Below are 6,394 nucleotides of genomic sequence, written 5' to 3' on the forward strand. Positions count from 1 at the left end.
ATATAATATTAACTATTAAGCAAATATTTTCATGTCCTTATTTGTAATTTGACACTTAAAATCACTTTTTGAAAAGCTTGGCCAAACACAAATTATTGTTCAAAATTATTTTTCAAATTGATTAGCCAAACACAAACTGCTTTTCTTCAAAAGTATTTTTTCGAAAAGTACTTTGAAAAAAAACACTTTAAAAATAAGCTGATTTTTCTAGCTTGGTCAAACAAACTCTTAGTCCACTGAATTGTGGTTTCAGCATTCGGGGCTGGAGATACCTAGATGAGATGTGGTTGAGTTGCTTGGAATTCTACAATTCCGAGGGACTATGTCATTAAACGTCCAACCTTCGATGAGACGAGGCAAAGCAGTTAAACCCAATAAAAGATGTCCAAAAGTCTAAATACTATAGCGATTAATAAAACTGGCATAACATTGTCTTCTTCCTTCCTCTATAGGCATTTCACTTGAAACGACAATCTTAAACTCTTCAGAACACCCTTTCCCTTCAACCTGTCCAAACTCTTTTCTCTGATGGCAATTGCTAGAACCAGAAGCTATTAGTTTCGCTATTTATCGATTATACTTGAAGAAAATCTTAATGATTCAACATGATACATTGCTCTGATGGAAATTGCTAGAACCAAAAACTTTATTATGAAACTATTATCTTTTACGCAAGATCTATCATGTCAAATCATCAAAAATTAAAACTAGATGCGGAAGCGTACCTGAATCCACAAGAGGATGAAATTCTTCGTCTTGTGGTTATTAGTCCTCCAAACCAAGACGTAAGCCGTCACTCTCTTCCAACGATCGGATACCATAACCCATTTATAGATGGACATATTTTTGTAATTCTAGTTCAACCCATCATTAAAATTGAATCACATACGTATGTCTCCCAAACTTTATGAGGTGTCTTATAGATCTGTTAATTTTAAACTTTAGCAGATCACTTTAATTTGGGACAACCATAGCAACCAAAATATAATTATTATTCATACATACACACACCCTTATATATATATATATATATATATATATATATATATAAAAGTCACAGCCAAGTGACAAAATACGACAATCATATTCCATATATTAGATGCCTCATATTGCTCTATAAACTCAATTGTCATGGTGAAAAGATCTACGAGTGTTCGTTTAAAACTCTTCCCAATATAAATCATCAACCAAATATACTAGATTGGTGTCTAGAAAAGTCGGTATCTGAATAGCTAATTATCTTTAACTTTTTCAACTTTCTTTATGTGAGTATAAAAATATATGCATGTTCTCTGTAAATACCTTATGAACCTTTTGACTGCTTTCCAAAAATAAAATTTAAGGTTATTTAATATCTGCACAATATCTCAAAATTGTATGCAAATATCCAGACGCATACAAATCAGAAAAATATACTTACTCCCACTGAACTGGGATATACACAATCGTCAATGAGATTCATCTCAAAAACAAATGAGAAAATAACTTGATGAAATTTGTAATACCATTAAAGTTATTCCTTCCAGGATTCCAGTGCATGTCTTTGAACATTCTAGTATTCATATCTAGCTGTACTATTCTAGAGTGCACCATCTGAGTATCTCACAAGGAGATCTATTAGCATATTTTCTATATCCTTCGCAAATGTCAACTAACACAAATAATCCATTCACCATTTTGGGTTACTCTTACCCCAGTCGGATCCTGATATCCGTCCTTCTCTTAAACTACACATGTTAGCTCCCGTAGGACATAATTGAGATGGGTGTGATCAATTGTATATATCTATGTTATTGTTGAAGGTACTCAAAATGCTTATATTTCTCTTCCTGAATTGTAAATAATGATCATCTTCACTAACTGGGTACCCCGTACCCTTCTTCACCTTGCTTCTTTTACTTATTGAAATTTGTATCTATCTTCTAAATCTCACATTGCCTTTCACCATAGGGGTGGATAGATATTCTTGCCTTAAGGCTCCTTATCAAGAAGCTTGCACGTCTTAGTATCCACATATTCTGCTGGAGACCTTACATTTACTCATCATAAGCATGATGCAAAATCGAGTTCCTCTGACTCAATTCTTCCACAGCCATATTCAATCCCTTACCAACCGTCTTTCTAGATGTCGGTATCGTTGTATTATGAATATAATAGAATTTAGGAATTTGAATTTCTACGACTGAGCTCAAACACACGATCTAGAGTAAGAAGAAAGAGTGACAGTCCTAAATGCCCTGTAGCTTCCTTCTTATAAGTGTGGTGCACGACACACCCATAAACAAGACTCTACTAGACACGGCTTGTAGACTCCCTTGAACAGAACTGCTCTGATACCGCTTTTGTCACGATCCAAACCGATGGGCCGCGACAGGCACCCGGTACGTTACTCAACCGAGTACCAACAGAACATATCTTTCGTATCATTCCATCATAGGTAAATGAACCGAAGTAAAGCATGAGGGAATAAACTTATACGTATGACATACTGGCCTATAAGACCCAAAACGATCACTCGTACATTGAACATAGGCCGACAAGGCCATACAACCTTTCATATACATGACATCTGTCTACAAGCCTCTAAGAATACGTAATTGTCATAAAGGTCGTGACAGAGCCCCGCCATACCAAACAATACACATCTAAATCATACTAACCAAATAAGCAATTTCGGAGCAAATGGAGTGCACCAATATCTTCCGCTGAGCTGATCGCCTACTTGGAGGATTCACAACCTGTCTATCGAGACCTGCGGGCATGAAACACAGCGTCCCCCAAGCAAAAAGGGACGTCAGTACAAATAATGTACCGAGTATATAAGGAATGAAAATCAGTAAATAATAGATATGAGAGAAACATGGAGTAAAAGACTCGACATGTATGTCTGCATAGCTCTGTGAATCATTTCATTTTTATAATGTCATGCATATGCATATAAATGTCATACAATGCATAGGTATATGCGTTCATAACATCATCAAGCCTCTGAGGGCATCCCATCATATTATTTCGGCCATTGTGGGCAAATCATCAACGTATACCAGCTGATCAGGTGGTAGTGCGTATATAATGCCATAACCTTTTTTCATATCTCATATGCATATAATATACGCGTATATAACGCCATCTGGTCATGAGTCAATATACATGTATAAATGCATGAAATGCATAAGAATTACGTTAATTAAATTTCTCGGAATGTCATAAAAATCAATATGCTTTTCGGATAAACTTTATCAAATACGTATTTTTCTGAGACCCATGAACAGAAGATATAATGATAATTCACATGGGGGGTCAAGAATATACACCCCTAGTATTTCTATGAATAGAGTCATTTATGAAAGTTACGTATTTTGCTCATTTCATTCGTGTCGTATAGATCATGCCAAAAAGAAAAAAGGGATAGCCTTAACATACCTGAACCGATTCTCTTATACGAAAATACGTAACGGAGGATCGAAGTAGAAAAAATCCGTATGATATTCTTGAGAAAGATTGTACCAGGCCTTCTTTGAATTAGAATTTCACATTGCACCTTGTAGTATTTCAAAGAATCTCACGTTGGTCATTGTTATTTCTCTCTTAATAATGTTGGAATGTCATTTTACTTAGTCTTAGAAAAATTCCATAACTTACTAATAGATAGACCAAGTATCTATACGTGTAAACAAGATGGCCTTTTGCCTTATGAGTCATTTTATGCATTTTGCCACTTTGGCTTAGTCTATGCCATGTGGCAATCCCCAAAAGACACTTATCCACCTAATATTATAATAATCTCCACAATTAATCAATTATTCATATAATTAAGAATTATCTTAAATTACCTAGAATACTACTCATTTTTAACACACCTTACTATCATGGTCATGTGGTACCTTGCATGGTACTAGTTCATAAGTACCGGATATTTTAGATCGGGCCGTATTTTATCCCAAAATATCAAACTTCGACGAAAATTTATTTTCTTCGATTTGCTTACCCTCTCATCTTCGCGAATTTATTCATCACTTGTTTGAAATAGTATAATGCTTATAATCTCTAAATAATCTTGTCCTTGAACTGAGGTTAATTATCTTAAGATAATTTTACGTATAATACTACAGGGTGTAACATCGTCGTAATATAATACTGCAGGGCGTAATATCGACGTAATACTACGGGGCGTAACATCATTCCCCCTTGGAATATTTATCCTCGAATATTGACTGATGCACTCATCATTCTCATAATCCATAGCTCTTGCGAATACTTTAATATTCTCCTATCAATTTAGGCAACTGTTCTTTGAATAAATCCAAAAGCCAAGGCATCCCCCCCCTTTAAGCCTCTTTCTCATACCACGACTTCTAGTTGGAATCCTTCTAATCTTGTAACTGTTGCTACCTTCTATCATGCAGTATGTACAACTCTAACTTTGTACGTGCGCCTATGCGACGCTTCTATCCTCTTTCTTCCAGTTCTTAGCCAATCTCTAGGCCTCACTTTGTGAACATATACAAAATAATGTCAATATGTCCCTTTGGGTGTCATTAGCTTTACTACACCTAAGTAGGCCATACTATACCATAACTCTTACTTCGATTTATTGTTACTGAGGTCTATTACCAAATTCTAGCTTACTCTTGTTGCTTATCCCATATGTATAAATTTAAGTCCTTTAATGCTTCCTCATTACTATTCATCTTAAGAATGACGACCTAATCTCAGCTCATACTTTGTGACTTTTGTCCATCCATTATGATTCGCCTCAATATTGATCTACAATATACTACTGATAATTTGAACTTCTGACGTAATACCTTGCCACTAGGGCTTACGTTGCATCGAGAAATATTTGAAGTGATTTCCATAATCGCATTTCATAGTATCTCAATGTGATTCACCTTATGGGGGTATTCTAATCTCGTGTCGTCCGCGAAATCTTTTCTCCTTCTCCTTTTTTTTCTTCAAATCATTATTCAATCAAAGGCCCAAACATCATCTTTTATCTGTCATAATTACACCCTCATTTTATTACCAGGTCAACATTTCAGTTCTTCTAAATGCTACTAGTCATAGACTCCTTTGAGCTCATTCAGGCTATACTGAGCTTTATATAATTTAGAGAACCCATCAGCTCTCTCTCATTTTCGTGGGCTTAATCCCGAGGGCATATCCATTCTCGTTACCTTCTCACTCACCCTTTCTTATCCTTACTCCTGTCTTCCTACAATCTTGTCGCTCTACCATACTTTAGCTTGCGACCCATACATATCCATTTATACTACTTGCAGCCTTCCTTCAACTTCCTTGCACTAAAGATTTCCTTGTGTTATTCTGGAATATTAAGTGAGACATCACATCATCTCTAACTCTTCTTTTACTTTCTTAATTAGACCTCTTGATACCTAGAAACCATAGGCTATAAGATATGCCACTGACGATGCCGCTATCATTCCTGGATATTGAATCCCCGCGCTTCTAGCCTTCTATTCGAAATATGGACTATTCACAACCTTTTGCATTTGATCTCGTACGTTGTTCACCTTTACCTTACTTACCTTAAAGTCTCGCATCACATGTTCTATCTCCTTCATGACCTCCCTTCCATATAGGTATAATTCACATCCACAACTTGAACTTTTATTATAAACCTTGCACCTTTTTACATGATTCGATGACAGCTTTATACTGACTTCTTATGAGGAAGGTATTCTTCTAACTGGACCTCTGATATTAAGAGTGATTCTGCAATGTTCTCAATCACTATGTCCATAATTTTCTGGGTTCAATAATCAAACTCCTAATTTACTTAGTTGATGTAACTCTTTTGTTTCCTCTTTCCTCTGATCAACCTTTATGTAGGCTTAATCTATCTTCCGATCTGCGGCTCATGGTGTTAGTTATTACTTTTATCCTTTCATGGCGCTATGAAATATCCATGATACAATCCTTTAACAATTCAATCCTTTGATTATGACCCAGGCTCAATTCTTCCTTTTAAACGGCTGTATGATTGTCAACATATATGCTGCATGGATAATACTCCAAACGTAAACTATTACTTTTCCTGGTCTTTCTTCCCCCTTGTTACGTCCATACTTAGCTTATCTTAGTGCCCACACATATTGAAATTCCATACAACTCATATGATCTTGAATATCACTTCTTATTTTACTCCTCATTCATTAGCCACAGTAGGTGCCACTTTCTTATGGAGTGCATACAATGTTGTTTTGAGACTGTTGTTATAAGACCATTTCCTCTTTAGGTCACTGAGTTTAGGTTGAAGTCTTCTTCCTTATTTTCCTTAGCTAGTCTTTTATTGTAGCACTTAGGGAGGACCTTCTTACTCTTGTAAAGCTGTGAGCTTATTACATCGTATACTCGTCGGAATTTTAATGTT

This window comes from Nicotiana tomentosiformis, chromosome 2 (genome assembly GCF_000390325.3).
Source record: "Nicotiana tomentosiformis chromosome 2, ASM39032v3, whole genome shotgun sequence".
Classification (NCBI taxonomy): domain Eukaryota; kingdom Viridiplantae; phylum Streptophyta; class Magnoliopsida; order Solanales; family Solanaceae; genus Nicotiana; species Nicotiana tomentosiformis.